The sequence below is a fragment of the Macaca mulatta genome, chromosome 20 (assembly GCF_049350105.2).
Source record: "Macaca mulatta isolate MMU2019108-1 chromosome 20, T2T-MMU8v2.0, whole genome shotgun sequence".
NCBI classification, from domain to species: Eukaryota; Metazoa; Chordata; class Mammalia; order Primates; family Cercopithecidae; genus Macaca; species Macaca mulatta.
In genome coordinates, this window is record NC_133425.1 from 21,854,772 (window position 1) to 21,872,109 (window position 17,338).

Here is a 17,338-nt window from a genome sequence, read left to right on the forward strand (position 1 = left end):
CGAGACTGTCTAAAAAAAACAAAAACAAAAACAAAAAAAAACAAAGTGAATGCACATTGGCTTTTGAGTAGTATTTGCTGTTATTAAATTTTTTAGCTGGTTCTGAAAACAATTAGCTTTTCTACTGATCACCTTTGGTTATTTCACATAAGTAAAAAAAAAAAAAAAAAATCAGGGGTCATTTTTGTCCTATACTGAGTGCAGTAGTTTATTCTACTACACTGAAATAATCCTGTGTGTTTGTTTTCTTCCTAGATAATTTTAATGATATGGAATGTTCTTAATGACCTGACTGGATATTTTCCCAACAACTCTAAGGCCGAATGCTGTTCAAGTTGTCATATTTCTGTCTTGTACTGTGTCCCTTTCTATGCAGTAGCCTTCCTGCTCCTGTGGTTTCCTTGGAAATACTATTAAGAAGGTGACTGGCTTAGTGGACTTCACCTGGTGGTATCGTTAGGTGCTTTTGATAGCACGCTCACCTGTGTCCAACAAGCCCAGTGTAAACTGTTTGCAGAGATTTTCACTAGACATGAAAGTTGGCTTCAGCTTATTAAAATTAACCAAGTGGCATCACTTCTAGGCTCTACCGGTATCCTCTTCTGTCGCCCGATCTCTAATAACATGGAAATTTTGCCCCATTTCCAGGCTGTTGCCATTGTCATTGCTTTCCTTGCTACTGCCAGCCTTTACGCTGGGATGTATCATGTGAGGTGTTTTGAACCTAAAAGAAACCCCAAAGAGAACCTCCTCTTGGAATCTGAACAGGATCTCACCTGGACTCCTATCATTTTATCCGTGAGACAGATCTTATCCCAGAAATACTTTTACCTTTTTCTGATCATGAATTTCTTTCGAGTCTTTAACCTTCTTCAGCAACTTCATGATGATCTTTGCAGATATTCTCATTCTCAGAGATGTACTATCTTCTTCCATAAGGAGCATTATGTAGGGGGCAGGCTTTATTTGCCCACAGGTATGTAATAGTTCTTTTTTTTTTTTTTTTTTTTGAGACGGAGTCTCGCTCTGCCGTTCAGGCTGGAGTGCAGTGGCCGGAATTCAGCTCACTGCAAGCTCCGCCTCCCGGGTTGACGCCATTCTCCTGCCTCAGCCTCCCGAGTAGCTAGGACTACAGGCGCCCGCCACCACGCCCGGCTAGTTTTTTGTATTTTTTAGTAGAGATAGGGTTTCACCGTGTTAGTCAGGATGGTCTCGATCTCCTGACCTCGTGATCCGCCCGTCTCGGCCTCCCAAAGTGCTGGGATTACAGGCTTGAGCCACTGCGCCCGGCCTGTAATAGTTCTTTATGTTCTTTATGATCTTTATGATTATTATAATTGTTATAATTATGTTCTCTATGATTTATAATTTGTGATAATTTTTCCTGCAGGGATTAGAGATTTAACTCTTAGCTGGGTGATATTAGAAACCTGATTTCATCAGTAGTTTTAAAAAGTGACACACAGTTTTTTGTTTGTTTGTTTGAGATGGAGTCTCGTTCTGTCACCCAAGATGGAATGCAGTGGTGTGATCTCAGCTCACTGCAACACTCGCCCTCTCAGTCCTGCCTCAGCCTCCTGAGTAGCTGGAATTATAGGTGCACGCCACCACACCTGGCTAATTTTTGTATTTTTGGTAGAGATGGGGTTTCAACATGTTGTTCAGGCTGGTCTCGAGCTTCTGACCTTGTGATCAGCCTGCCTCGGCCTCCCAAAGTGCTGGGATTACAGGCGTTAGCCACCGCACCCATCCGACACACAGTTATTAAAAGACCCAAAGATTCAGAGCTCCAGATAGCATACAAGATTCAGTAGAAACATAATGGAAAAAAGAGACAAGATCGAGCACAGTGGCCCATGCCTATAATCCCGGCACTTTGGGAGGCTGAGCCGGGTGGATCACTAGAGGTCAGGAGTTTGAGACCAGCCTGGCCAACACGGTGAAACCCTGTCTCTACTACAAATACAACAACTAGCAGGGCTTGGTGGCGGATCCCAGCTACTCAGGAGGCTGAGGCAGGAGAATTACTTGAACCCAGGAGGCGGAGGTTGCAGTGAGCTGAGATCGCACCATACTCCAGCCTGGGTGACAGAGCAAGACTCCGTCTCGAAAAAAAAAAAAAAAAAAAAAAAGACAACAGGGGAAAAGGAAAGAGACCCCAGTGAGAACTGAACAATGTGATATTTTAAACATTTTTGCTGTGGAATTTTGTTCCTCTCAGCTTTCTCCTTTAAGCCTCAGCAGAACTATGGAAGAAAACAGCTTCCCGTGAGCATGTCGTTTTGCTTTATTTGGGTGTTTAAGATTTCTGTGACTATCACGTGGAAGAAGAGTTAGTTGGTCAAGTTTCAAAACACTTGGCTAAAAGCCTGAGTCCTGGAATTTCAGAGCACTATTAAAATTCCATGGTCATGACCATTATTGTAGAGGTCATGTCCTCTTCAAAAAATATACTGGTCTGCTGCTTATTATACCATTTGGAGAGCTGATATGTTGTTCCCTTTAACCTAAATATGTCCTCTAAAAATATGGCTTTACCTCACCTGTGATATAGGTTTTTCCTGTTTTCACAAATGATAAGCAAAACATCTTAGCAATACTCTTCAGGTAACAGGTTATTCTAGATAGACTAGTTTTTACTGTTTACCAGCTTTCAAAAATCATTAAGCCATTTGGGATAGAAATAGTTCTAAAATGTTTTAAGTGTTGCCACAATTTATTTATTTTTATTTCTTTATTTTTTTAGAGACAGTGTCATGCTCTGTCACCCAGGCTGGAGTGCAGTGGCACAGTCATGGCTCACTGCAGCCTTGATCCCCTGGGCTCAAGCTTTCCTCCTACCTCAGTCTCCTGAGTAGCTGGAACCACAGGCATGCACCACCATGCCCAGCTAAGTTTTTTTATCTTTTGTAGAGACAGTGTTTATCAAGACCAGCCATGTTCCCCATGTTGGTCTTGAACTCCTGGGGTCAAGCAGTCCTCCTTTCTTCCCAAAGTGTTGGGATTGCAAGCATGAGCCACAGTGTTCGGCCCACCACAATTTCTTAAGTAAAGTATATAGAATAGAATTTGCCTGTCTGCTATTTTGCCAAGTGCATTGTGTATATTACATGATGTGATCCTCATAACAATCTTGGAGGAAGAGATTCTTATTCTTATAGATGAGAAAAGGGAGGTGGTACCTTTAGAGCTGTATACTTTAAGATTCTGTCTCTAAAATGTACTGTGCTTACATCATTTATTTAGCAGAGCATACCAAATGGAATTTCATGTCTGGCTTGTCAATATAGTCCAGGTACTGTGTGTGCATGATAAAATGATGCTCTCCTTTCAAAGCAATTTGAAGTTTGTCAGGCTGTTTGCTCCTCTGTTTAACCACCAAGAATGGGAAGCTGTTTGATTTCCTGTCTCTGCTTATTATTTGCTACCAGATTCTAGGCTATATATACTTTCTTACTTTAAATCATGTATAGTACTTGCCTATAGTTTCTCCTCTTCACCAGGTTGAAAAAAAATTGTTAAATTCTTATGTAAGCCTGGGCGTGGTGGCTCACGTCTGTAATCCTGGCTCTTTGGGAGGACGAGGCAGGCAGATTGCTTAAGCCCAGGAGTTCAAGACTAGCCTGGGCAACATGGCGAAACCCTGTCTCTACAAAAAATAAAAGAAAATCCAAAGTTGCTTTAAATTTATTCTTAATTTCTAGAGAATTAACACGTGTAAATTATTGTGGTAAAAAATGACAGCTTGGCGGGTGCAGTGGCTCCTGCCTGTAATCCCAGCACTTTGGGAGGCTGAGGTGGGTGGATCATGAGGTCAGGAGTTCAAGACCAGCCTGGCCAAGATGGTGAAACCCCCGTCTCTACTGAAAATACAAAAAATTAGCCACGCATGGTGGCAGGTGCCAGTAATCCCAGCTACTCAGGAGGCTGAGGCAGAGAACCGCTTGAACCTGAGAGGTGGAAGTTGCAGTGAGCCGAGATGGTGCCACTGCACTCCAGCCTGGGTGACAGAGCGAGACTCTGCCTCAAAAAAAAAAAAAAAAAAAAAAAAAATGACGGCTCATTGGAATCTGTTTTTATTGTTATTTATTTGGCTAAGTCTCTTTAACACTTTATTGGGTAAAATAATGAAGGTGAGCACTATGTTTTCATTTTCTTTTTCTCTCTCCTTCCTTCCTTCCTCCTTCCCTCCCTCCCTCCCCCGCTTTTCTTTCTTTCTTCTTTCTTTTTTTTTGAGACACTCTCACTCTGTCACTCAGGCTGGAGTGCAGAGGCGTGGTCTCAGCTCACTGCAATCTCTGCCTCCCAGATTCAAGCAATTCTCCTGCCTCAGCCTCCCAAGTAGCTGGGATTACAGGCATGTGCCACCACGCCTGGCTAATTTTTGCAGTTTTAGTAGAAATGAGGTTTTACCATGTTGGCCAGGCTCGTCTCCCAACTCCTGACCTCAAGTGACTCGCCTGCCTTGGCCTTCCAAAGTGCTGGGATTATAGGCATGAGCCATTGCACCCAGTCTCAGGCTGGCTTTGTTTTTGAGGAGTTGAATAAATAAAGGAGAAAAGGATGAACAAATGTTCTGTCTCCCTAATAACTGTTGGTATAGGTCTGTCACTCTTCCACATTACACTCCCCAGAGAGGCAGAGGAGTAACTGGTTTAAAAGCATGGATCTGTACTCTGCCCAGGAGGAGCCTGGCTCTCCACTTACTAGCTGTGCAATCCTGGGCAAGTTACTCTACTTCTCTGTGCCTCAGTTTCCTCATCTGTAAAATAAGGATCAAAATAGTACCTACGGGACTGGGCACAATGGCTCCCAGTACTTTGGGAAGCTAAGGTGGGAGGGTCGCTTGATCCTAGGAGTTTAAGACCACCCTGGGCAACTTAGTGAGATGCTGTCTCTACAAAAAATTTAAAAATTAGCCAGGCATCGTGGTACACATCTGGAGTCCCAGCTACTTGGGAGGCTGAGGTGGGAGAATCACTTGAGCCCAGGAGGTCAAAGCTGCAGGGAACTATGACTGTGCCACTGCACTCCAGCCTGGATGAGAGAGCAAGACCCTGTCTCAAAAACAAACAAACAACAACAACAAAAAAACATAGTGCCTACCTAAGGAAAGTATTATGAAGGTTAAATGAATTAAAACATCCAAAGTACTTAAAACGGTTCCTGGCACAATAAACCCTCTAGAAATGTTAGCTCTTATTATGTACAGCCATCTCAACGCAGCAGATACCAGACTTTCACTGTGAGCACGGCACTGCCTTTATCCCTCTGTTTTGATGTCGGCATAGGTTTGCCAACACTTATGTTGGAACACACTGTTGAATGGAGAGCCAAAATCTTTCATTTGTAGAAGCCTTTATTTTAGTTAAAAAAAAAAAAGACAGTCTTTCTCTTTTCTTTCATGATTTTTGTAATACTACTCATCATTGGCTTATATCTTTTTATATATTGGACACAAGAAAAACAGCTACCAATTATTAAGTACTTTATATGTTGAGTATGGTGCTAGGTAAGAGAAGAGAAACGGAGAAGAGGGAGAGTGAGAGCGAGAGCGAGAGAGCGAGCGAGAGAGAGAGAGAGAAAGTTTGTCTTGGTGGGGGAAATGCCTCTTAGGTAAGGTAACTTCTCTATGAAGAAATAGCTGGTAAAAGTGGCAAAGCTGGAATTTAAATCTAGGGACATCTGATTTCAAAATCTTTCTTTCTTTCTTTCTTTTTTTTTTTTTGAGACGGAGTCTTGCTCTGTGCCCCAGGCTGGAGTGCAGTGGCGCGATCTCAGCTCACTGCAAGCTCCGCCCCGCCGGGTTCCCGCCATTCTCCTGCCTCAGCCTCCTGAGTAGCTGGGACTACAGGCGCCCGCCACCTCGCCCGGCTAATTTTCTTGTATTTTTCGTAGAGACGGGGTTTCACCGTGTTAGCCAGGATGGTCTCGATCTCCTGACCTCGTGATCCGCCCGCCTCGGCCTCCCAAAGTGCTGGGATTACAGGCTTGAGCCACCGCGCCCGGCCAGCCAGACATGGTGGTGCATGCCTGTAGTCAACTACTTGGGATGACCGCTTGAGCCCAGGAATTTGAGACCAGGCTGGGCAATGTAGTAAGACCTTGTCTTTAAAAAAATCTTGCACATTCCACTCTACCACATATTTCTTACATTATTAACTTCTTGTATTTTGTATGTTTATGTACTGGAGATGGAGAAACAGGAGCTGCATTTCAATATGTGGGAATGTGTTACTTTATAATATTATAATAATATTTAAGAATATAATTGGACTTGTTGGGGTGTTTTACATACTTCCTCTTACAGAACTCTAAGAAATGCCTTGGACCACATCAGTCACTGATCCATTGTTTTTTAGTGTCCAGAAAATGAACTCTTGTTCTTTACAAGTAGAAAAGTAAGTCAAAAAATCAGTCAGGGGAAAAAAACCCTTATGTTTACTAAAGAACATCTGTATTCTACTTACATCATTCAAAATTCTCTTCTAATTATAATGCACATACATTTGGTTAGTGAAAACTTTTCAGGGATAAACAATGTGTGCTTTTTTATTGAAAACAAAGAGTATCTTCTGATCTTTGTTAATGTACATATGTATATTTAGCATAAACTTTTCAGTCTAGAACAATGAACTTTTTCATTAATAGCAAGAAATGCAAAAAATCTATGTCTGAGCTCTTAAAATGAATGTGTTATAATGATAAAAATATATAAAGTTAGGCAGGACACAGTAACCCAGAATGCTAACTCTTGTTTTCCTCTGATGCTTGATTTTGGGGTAAAAAGTACATTTCAGGCAAGATGTGGTGGCTCACACCTGTAATCCTAACATTTTGGGAGGCCCAGGCAGGCAGATCACTTGAACCTAGGAGTTTGAGAACAGCCTGGCCAACATGGTGAAACGCTAAAAATACAGAAGTTAGCCAGGCACAGTGGTGTTTGCCTGTAATCCCAGCTATTCAGGATGCTGAGGCATGAGAATTGCTTGAACCTGGGAGACAAAGGTTGCACTAAGCCAAGATCATGCCACTGCACTTCAGCCTGGATGACAGATTTGAGACTGTCTCAAAAAAGAAAAGTTATTATTCATAATCAATTTTTGATATATATCGATAATAATGGCATTTCTAAGCAAGATAGTTTTAGTTGTGTGTTTCAATTGATACTATAATTCAGAAGCAAATTTATTTATTATGTATATTTTGAGACAGGGTCTTGCTCTGTCACTCAAGTTGGGGTGCAGTGGGTATGATCATAGCTCATTATAGCCTCAACCTCCTGGACTGAAGCAATCCTCCCACCTCAGCCTCCCTAGTAGCTGGGACTACAGCTGTACTTCACCACACTCAGCTAATTTTTGTATTATTTGTAGAGAGAGAGTTTCACCATGATGCCCAGGCTGGTCATGAACTCCTGGGCTAAAGCAATCCTCCTACCTTGGCCTCCCAAACTACTGGGATTATAGGCATGGGTCACCGCCAGCAATTTATTTTGCAATAAGAACGTTTATTTTGTCATCAGCAAGAGTGAGTAAGCTTAATAATGCATGGAGTTCCATCTTAACACAATGCCATTCTGTTTCCGTTTCAGTGCCTTGTACTTATCAGTCAGTCCTGGCTGAAAAAGTTTGGTTACTATAAGATCATCTTAATTTCTTTCTATCTACAAGGAACAGCCTCCACTGTCATGTTACTCCTGGGAAAGCAATACTATTACTGTTTGGCTCTTTATCTCACTATTATCATGTAAGTAAATGCTGGTTCCAGTCTCAAAATTACACTAAATTTTACCGTTTGCCCTTTCAAGCAGTGAAATATTTTTGATCTGGACTGAGTTTAATATTCATTTCTAGGCAAGGTCATTGTACCTTTCTGACAAATTGAATGTTAACGGCTTGTTTTTTGAAGGAATTTTATACATTAAATTTTGTAGTAAACTTACTTTTTTTAACCTATTAAAAAATTTACTTGGAAGGCTAAGGTGGGAGGATTGCTTAAGGTCAAGAGTTTGAGACTAGCCTGGGCAACAGAGTAAGACTCCATCTCTACAAAAAATTTTAAAATTTTTTGGTGGCACATGGCTGTAGTCCCAGCTACTCCAGTGGCTGAGGCAGGAGGATCATATTTGAGCCCACGAATTCAAGTCATAGTGAGCTATGACTGCACCACTGCACTCCATCCAGCCTAGGTGACAGAGTGAGACCCTGTCTCAAAAAAATACAGCATTTAGTAAATACTGCTGCCATGTATAAAAGAGGCTGACCTTCTGTTCCTCCTTCAACTCTTCCTCCTAGTTCTGCAACTTCTCCCCCTCCCACAAGCACCCACTTTGCCTCCATCATAGGCATCTCAAATTCCACAGGTCCAAATCAAGAGTCTTGCTGCCAAATCTGCTCTTTTGCCATTATTTGCCGTCTCCGGAAATGGCTCTGCCATCTATCTGGTTTCTCAAGTCAGAGACTGAGACGTCGTCTTTGCCTTTTCTCTCTTCTTTGACACCTAGGTCCAACACACTGTTAATTGTCAGCAGTTTTATCTCCCTAATGTGCCCTGAATCCATCTCTTCTCAGTTCCACTGACATTCCTATAGCTCATTTCTTACATGGAATAGGATACAGTCTTCCCGTATGAACCCCTAGTTTATAGTCTCCAGTCTCTTCAACTCCCTCTCTCATATTGCTTCTAGAATAACATGCTCTTCCTCTGCTTAATAATCTTTTTTGTTTGTTTGTTTTCTTTTTCTTTTTTGAGACGGAATCTCACTCTGTCACCCAGGCTGGAGTGCAGTGGCACGATCTCAGCTCACTGCAAGCTCCGCCTCCTAGGTTCATGCCATTCTCCTGCCTCAGCCTCCCAAGTACCTTTGCTTAATAATCTTAAGTGGCTTCTTACTGCTTTCAGGGTATTTCGAAATGATGACATATGATGTCTGGTTATATAGTCCCTCTTTATCTTTTCATCTTCATTTCTTTTTTTTTTTTTTCTGAGACAGGGTCTTGCTCTGTTGCCTAGGCTAGAGTACAGTGGCACGATCATGGCCCACTACAGCCTCCACCTCCCAGGCTCAGGTGATCAGCCTCCTAAGTAGCTGGGAATACAGGTGTGCACTACCATGCCCAGCTTAATTTTTATTTTTTGTGGAGATGGGTTTTTGCCATGTTGCCCAGGCTGGTGTTGAACTCCTGAGCTCAAGCGATCTGCTCACCGTGGCATCCCAAAGTGCTGGGATTACAGGTGTGAGCCACTGTGCCCAGCCTTCGTCTTCATTTCTTGTTACTCCTCAGCTTACACTGTACTCTCTGCCACACAGAAATACTTTGCAGTTCCTGGTTCAGACACCTCTGTGTCTAGAAGATGCTGTTCCCTGTGCCTGGAAAACTGTTCCCCATTTCTTTTTTTTTTATTTTTTTATATATATATATTTTTTGAGATGGAGTCTCACTCTGTCGCCCAGGCTGGAGTGCAGTGGCCGGATCTCAGCTCACTGCAAACTCCGCCTCCCAGGTTTATGCCATTCTCCTGCCTCAGCCTCCCGAGTAGCTGGGACTACAGGTGCCCGCCACCTCGCCCGGCTACTTTTTTGTATTTTTTTAGTAGAGACGGGGTTGTTCCCCATTTCTTGCTTGGCTCTGTCCTCATGTGTCTTAGGCCACAGCTCAGGTATGTGCTTTTCTGGGAAGCCTTCCCTGATTTCCTCATCTGGATTAGGTGGCCCTCCTATATGACTCCAGTGCCCTATGCTTACTTCTGCTGCGGTGCTTTTCCCTCTACCTGCGACTATCTATGGTCCCCACTGGATTGAGTTTATTGTGAATAGGGTCTAGTCTCTTATCACTGTGGCCCATTACCTACTGCGGTTCCTGCAAATAGTTGGTCCTTAGAAAATGTGTTTTGGGGCCGGGCGCGGTGGCTCACGCCTGTAATCCCAGCACTTTGGGAGGCCGAGGCGGGCGGATCACAAGGTCAGGAGATCGAGACCATGGTGAAACCCCGTCTCTGCTAAAAATACAAAAAATTAGCCGGGCGCGGTTGTGGGCGCCTGTAGTCCGAGCTACTCGGGAGGCTGAGGCAGGAGAATGGCGTGAACCCGGGAGGCGGAGCTTGCAGTGAGCCGAGATCGCGCCACTGCACTCCAGCCTGGGCGACAGAGCAAGACTCCGTCTCAAAAAAAAAAAAAAAAAGAAAATGTGTTTTGGGCCAGGCACAATGGCTCATGCCTATACTCCTAGCACTTTGAGAGGCTGAGGTGGGAGGATCCCTTGAACCCAGGGGTTCAAGACCAGCCTGGGCAACATGGCAAAACCCTGTCTCTACACAAAAGAAAAATGTAGCCAGGTGTGGTGGTGCACGCCTGTAGTCTCAGATATTCAGGAAGCTGAGGTGGCAGGATCACCTTAGCCCAAGAGGTGGATGCTGCAGTGAGCTGAAATCATGCTACTGCACTCCAGCCTGGGCAACAGAGTGAGTTTCTGTCTCAAAAAAGAAAAAAAAAGAAAAGGTTTTTGTTTTTGTTTTTGTTTTGTTTTTTGTTTTTGCCTCAGCCTCCCGAGTAGCTGGGACTACAGGCGCCAGCCACCATGCCTGGCTAATTTTTGTATTTTTAGTAGAGACAGGGTTTCACCATGTTGGCCAGTCTGGTCTTGAACTCCTGACCTCAAGTGATCCACCCGCCTCAGCCTCCCAGTGTAGGATTACAGGCGTGAGCCACTCATTTTGGTTGAATGAATTATAAATTCTATTCAGGTCCCTGCTGGAACAACTTGAGAAAATTTTCATGAAGGCGTATTTGCATTTTGAACAAACTGGTAGTGGAGACTGTTTTAATTGACTCAAATGACTGAATCCCTGTGAAACTTCAAGACATTAGAACCCTACATAGATAACTATTCTGTAAGTCTGTAAGGGTGGCCCTGGCTGTATAGTATGTAAAATGATATTTTATAATAATTTTTAGAATGAAAATTTTTGTTTGCTTTTTTCACTTAAACCATCCCCCTCATTTTTATTCTTCTATCATAATTAAAATGCTATATGCCCTTTCTCAGTTCGTAATGTATCCTGTTTCTGATATCAAGAGAAAGATGTCTGTGTGATTAATTTCCCCGGTATGTCCTGTCCTTTTGAATCTATTAATAATTTAAGCAGATTAAATGAGTTTAGTCATTTGGAATGAGGAAGAAGCATAAAAATCATTTTTAAAATTCCCAAGTGAAAGCAGTTATTACATTTTTAAAAGAGAATTATATATTCACAGATATATAATATTTGGGAGGATAGAAGTGTATGTCTAATATAGCTTTACTTTTATAGTATATCATTTCTTCTTATCTTCTTGCAAATCAAATGTCAACTTTCATTTTATTCTTTTTTAACAAAAGCTGTGCCTCCTAGTTGTAAAATTCTCATATGTGTTTTAACATTTTTTCTAGGGTTATTGTGCAAGCTTCGGTTTCCTTGTTTACCCTGCCACTAGTTGACATGGTTGATGCAGATTAAACTTCAGTAATGAAGTTTAATCAGCAGTAAGTATATTTATTCAAATGTTAGCTACAAAATATCACATGTAGGCAGGACCTATCAGTCTCCATACCTCAATTATATTGCCACTACAAATCATATATCTGAAAGACAATCATAAGAGGCATCGCTAGGAACCAGGGGGCAGAATATAATCAGATATTCGTGCTTGTTTGCCCTGGGCAACTTTTCCCCATTTCCAAAAGGACATCACAGTTTTTCATTTATCAGGTTCACATAGCCAATATTACAACACGGTTAAATCTCAGAAACCAAAGTGGAATCTCAGTTAGCTGTATGTTCTACATATGGCAATATGCCTTATTACATGGGATGATTGGGCAAAATGACCTTTACTCTGTGACATTGCAAGAATTAAAATTAAAAATCAAAGTCCATCTTATCCTTTCTTACTTGAAAAAGCCTATGCCAATGATGAGAGGTTCTATTCTTTGGTATGATTGTAAGCACTTTAGATCAGCTATAAAATGTACTTGATTGGCAAATATTTTCTCATACGTGTCCTATTTTGCATATTAGAGAGGAATGTATTATTTTAAGACAGAGGCACATTCTTTTTTTTTTTTTTTTTTTTTTTTTTTACATGGAGTCTCGCTCTGTCGCCCAGGCTGGAGTACAGTGGTGTAATATCGGCTCACTGCCACCTCTGCCTCTCAGGTTCAGGTGATTCTCCCGCCTCAGCCTCCTGAATAGCTGGAATTACAGGCACGCACCACCATGCCTGGCTAATTTTTTTGTAATTTTAGTAGAGATGGGGTTTCATGATATTGGGCAGGCTCGTCCCAAACTCCCGACCTGATGATCCACCCACCTCAGCCTCCTAAAGTGCTGGGATTACAGACGTGAGCTACCACGCCCGGCCACACAGAAGCACATTCTTTATTAGTTCTGTCAAAACATTTATACTGCAAAGTCTCTTTGTTTGTTTGTTTGTTTTTGAGACAGGGTCTTGCTCTGTTGCTCAGGCTGAAGTGTGGTGGTGTGATCATAGCTCATTTCAGCCTCAAACTCCTGGGCTCAGGGGATCCTCCAGCCTCAGTCTCCCAAGTAGCTAGGACTATATAGGTGCATACTACCACGCCCAGTTAATTTTTAAATATATATGTGTTGTAGAGATGAGGATCTCGCTATGTTGCCGAGTCTGGTCTTGAACTCCTGGTCTCAATCGATCCTCCTGCTTGGCCTCCCAAAAGTGCCAGGATTATGGATGTCAACCACTGCGCCCAGCCCCCTCTTTTATTTTTAATGCAAATTAAATTGAGGAAAGATTTGCCAGCTACCCGGACTTCTCTTCATATAATTCCTTTCCTGTTGCAGGATTTTGTTGCTAAGCTCTTATTTGGGTGATAGGCAGGGTGTAGTCCAGGGCCCTGTCTTCACTTTTGTCTCTTTTGTACCTGGAAAACTGACTAGCTCAGAACTCCTTCTTTTGAATGAATACATAAACAAGCAACAACTTTAGTAAACATTTTTCACCTTTCAAATTCTTTTGAATTAGATAGGTTACAAATAAATAAAATGTCTTGAACAGTGAGAAAGGGAAAGGCATTAACATTTACCAAATGCCAGTGTCCAAATGAGCTTGTATGGCTGTTTGCTCATTCAGGTCTTGCAGCAGCCTTGAGTGGTAGATATTATTGACTTGACAAATATTTATTGATTTCTTCCTTTGTGTTAGGCAATGTGGTAAATGCTGAGGATTCAATACAGTAGGTCTTGTAATGAACTCTCCAAGTTATCTGATGCTCTTCCTTCTCTGTAAAACAGGGATCTCCAACCCCTAGGCCACAGACCAGTACCGGTCTGTAATAATATTAGAAATAAAGTGCATAATAAATGTAATGCACTTGAATCATCTCAAGACCAACCCCCCTGGTCCGTGGAAAAATTGTCTTCCATGAAACCGGTCCCTGGTGCCAAAATGGTTGAAGACCATTGCTCTAAAACGTACTTATTCACATGTGTGCAGTAGGTTTGTGACCAAATGGCTACTCTTGAGGACACCTGTACTTTTCTACTCCCATGATTCAGTGTATCATTACCAAGGGTAGTGTTTTTAAATTCAAATCTATTAATGTCAGATGTACTTGTTACTGTAATTGCAAAATTTAATTGCGCTTATATTTTATAAACTTAGGAAATATATATGTGAAATGAAAGTTACTTTTATGAAAATTAAGTTGAATGCTTTAGAAAGACTCAACATTGAGTTGTAGAGCCAAGAATGGTGGCTCATGCCTGTAATTCCAGCACTTTGGGAGGCTGAGGCAGGAGCACTGCTCAAGGCCAGAAGTTTGAGACCAGCCTAGAAAACATACAAAAAAAAAAAAAAAGAAGAAGAAGAAGAAGAAGGAAAGAAAGAAAGAAAGAAAGAAAGAAAGAAAGAAAGAAAGAAAGAAAGAAAGAAAGAAAGAAAGAAAGAAAGAAAGAAAGAAAATTGAGTTGTAGACAATTACTATCACGTCTGGTGCAGTGGAATCTAAACTTTTTTGGGGAAAGTCATAGAAGTCTAAAGATATTTTGTACTCAGTTTGCTTCATAAGTGACTTTAGGTTCTCTTTATAACTGACAAGTAGAAACTGTCTATCCTGTAATATGGATACTGTTTATACAAGAAAGATGACCCAGCACTTTCATTAGTGGACCTATGCTCAATGAAAAACCCAGAGAAAAGATTTATGAATGAGTATAGTTAAGTTAAAATGGAATGGTTACTGTCTCTTCTTTTAAAAATTATTTTTTTTGCTTGAGCCAACTGTCTCACTCATCATGTCAGAGAAGACAAAAACTAGTGAGCAAAACCGGACTTAGCCTCTGCCCTCGTGGTCCTTATAGTCTAGTTGGGGAGATAGACAGCAATTATACTGTCAGACAATCAAAGTTATCCCATTTTCATGATACTAAGACCTTGCAGAAATTAATATTCCCAATGTTCTGGTTAATGTAACCAGCAGACTAAAGAACAGATAATCAAACCCAAGCTCTTAACATTAAACTAAACTTCCTCTAATTCTCAGACCTTGTCTTTTATTTTTTCCCCTCTCTTTCTTCTTTTCTCTCCTTCCCATTGTCTTCTTTTTTCTCCTCCTGAGTTGCAAGGTTTCCATCATTAGTTGAAATGTGACAAGATTTCAGTTTATGCAGTCAATGCACTTGATTTGTTTTATATGACCTGATTATTTAAAAATGTATATGGAGAGGCCAAGCGCAGTGGCTCATGCCTGTAATCCCAGCACTTTGGGAGGCCGAGGCGGGCGGATCACAAGGTCAGGAGATCGAGACCATCCTGGCGAACACGGTGAAACCCCGTTTCTACTAAAAATACAAAAAATTAGCCGGGCGTGGTGGCGGACTATAGGGTCGCAGCTATTTGAGAGGCTGAGGCAGGAGAATGGTGTGAACCTGGGAGGCGGAGGTTGCAGTGAGCCGAGATCGCGCCACTGCACTCCAGTCTGGGCGACAGAACCAGACTTTGTCTCAAAAAAAAAAAAAAATTATATGGAGGATTATTATCAGGAATACATTAAAGTAGTGCATAATAAAACTTGGTCAGAAAAACTTAGGCATGAATCCAGTTTTACCATGTACTAGCTGTGTGACTGTGGATGAGTTAATCTGCTTTCCCGTCTCTAAAACAGAGCTGGTAATATCTCACTCATGGGATTGTCGTGGGATTTAGATGAAATAATAAGAGCCCATAACAGAGTACAGGGCACAAGTAGCGCTCACTTAATAGGCCTGTAAGAGATTAGCTGTGTCTTCTCTTTGGATCTTAGTTTCTTCATCTAAGAGTTAGGTTCTGCTAGGTATGGTGTCTCACACCTATAATCCCAACACTTTGGGAGGCCAGGGTGGGAGGATCGTTTGAGTCCAGGAGATCGAGACCAGCCTGGGAAACATGGAGAGACCCCATCCCCCCCGCAAAATACAAAAATTATCCGGGTGTGGTGGTGCGTGCCCTCAGTCCCAGCTAAGGCTGAGGTGGGAGGATCGCTTGGGCTCAGGAGTTCAAGGCTGCAGCAAACTGAGATTGTGCTACAGCACTCCAGCCTGGGAGACAGAGTAAGACCCTGTCTAAAAAAAAAAAAAAAAAAAAAAAAACTTACGTTCTGGCCGGGCACAGTGACTCATGACTATAATCCCAGTACTTTTGGGAGGCGAAGTTGGGAGGATGGCTTGAGGCCAAGAGTTCAAGACCAACCTGGGCAATATGGCTAGACCCTGTCTCTAAAAAAAGAAAAAGAGTTAAGTTTTTCCCACCATGGCACATTTATACCTATGTAACAAACCTGTATGTTCAGCACATGTATCCCAGAACTTAAAGTAAAAAAAAATTTACAAAAAGAGTTAGGTTTTTCTAGTTTTATAATCCTTTATAACTAAAAGGTTAATATTTTATAATACTATACTCTTTTTATTATTGTCTACTTAGGATCAATGAAGACTTCATACACAAAGAGATTCTTGATTCAAAGATTCAAATTGTATATATGGAGATTATATCTATCTATCTATCTATCTATATATATATCTATATATATATATATCACACACGTAATTCGTGTGTGATATAGACCCATGCTATTTTTGTCTGTTCCAGGTCACCCCTTCCCTCAGTGGTTTTTGCCATTAATGCTTTGTTGACCAAATCTGCCCAGTCGTTAGCACCCACGGTGATACTCTCTAGGCTAAACCAGTATGAATAGGGAAACACAAATAGCAGGTAAAGTTAAAAAAAAAAAAGTTCTTGAAATATTGTAAAAGAAACATGAAAGCAAACATAGCCTTTTACGTTAATTTCTAAGCAATTATCTTGACCTTTGTGTATCATTAGTCACTAACTTGTATCTTGAGTAAGGTGTAATAAAAAGTATTAATATCAAATGGACTTTCATAGGAGTATCTTTAAGTGTCTTCTTTAAATTATGTACATACTAAATGCCTTCACACTAAGCTACATATTAATTGCTTTATCTAAGTTATTCATTCATTTACTATTTCATTTCACAAATGCTTTTGAGTGCCTGCGATTATAGTCCAGGTACAAAGGTCCTTTGAATACAGGATGAATACAAACCTTCTAAGGGGCCATACAGATTACAGAAAACTGTGATAAGGGACCACGAGAAGTATAATAGGACTGTGGTAATTCAGAGAAGAGATTCCTACCTGGTCTGCCTAGGGTCAGAGTGTACTTCACAGAAGAGGGTTTCTTCAGCTGAATTTTGGAAGCTGAGTAGGATTTTTCTCCTGAACTTGGACGAATGTCATTCCAAGTAAAGAAAACAGCACAGCAAATATTTGGAAGCATGAGTGAACTTGCCATAAGCTATTCATGTATTCATCCAATAAATATTGAGAGCCTACCAAGTGCTGAGCTCTATGATATGGCAGTGAGGTGTAGCAGTAGACAAAACAGCAACAATCTCTGCCCTCACAGAGCTTACGTTCTAGTGGGAGGGAGGCAGACCAAGAAATGAAATAAGTGAAATACATAGTATGTTAGATGGTTAAGAACTCTCTGGTAAGAAATAAAGCAAGAAAGAAAATAGGAAGGGTTGGGGGAAGCTGCAATTTTTTTTTTTTTTTTTCAATTTAGAGACAGGGTCTCACTCTGTCACCCAGGCTGTAGTGTAGTGGTAGGACCATAGCTCAGTGCAGCCTCGAACTCCCAGGCTGAAGTGATCTCCTGCCTCAGCCTCCTAAGTAGCTGGGACTACAGGTACGTGCCTCCATGCCCTGCTAATTCTTTAAAATTTTTAGGAGAGGTGGGGTCTTGCTGTGTTGCCCAGGCTTG

General features: G+C 41.5%; 1 long non-coding RNA gene across 1 annotated transcript; it reads left to right on the forward strand.

Annotated features, from left to right (window-relative positions):
- The first annotated feature begins 683 nt into the window (after positions 1 to 683).
- On the forward strand, positions 684 to 16,425 carry LOC114674329 (uncharacterized). The gene is made up of 4 exons (XR_003725368.2): positions 684 to 976; positions 7,595 to 7,749; positions 11,433 to 11,525; positions 16,142 to 16,425. It is a non-coding gene; the product is annotated as an uncharacterized LOC114674329 (long non-coding RNA).
- The last annotated feature ends 913 nt before the right edge of the window (positions 16,426 to 17,338 follow it).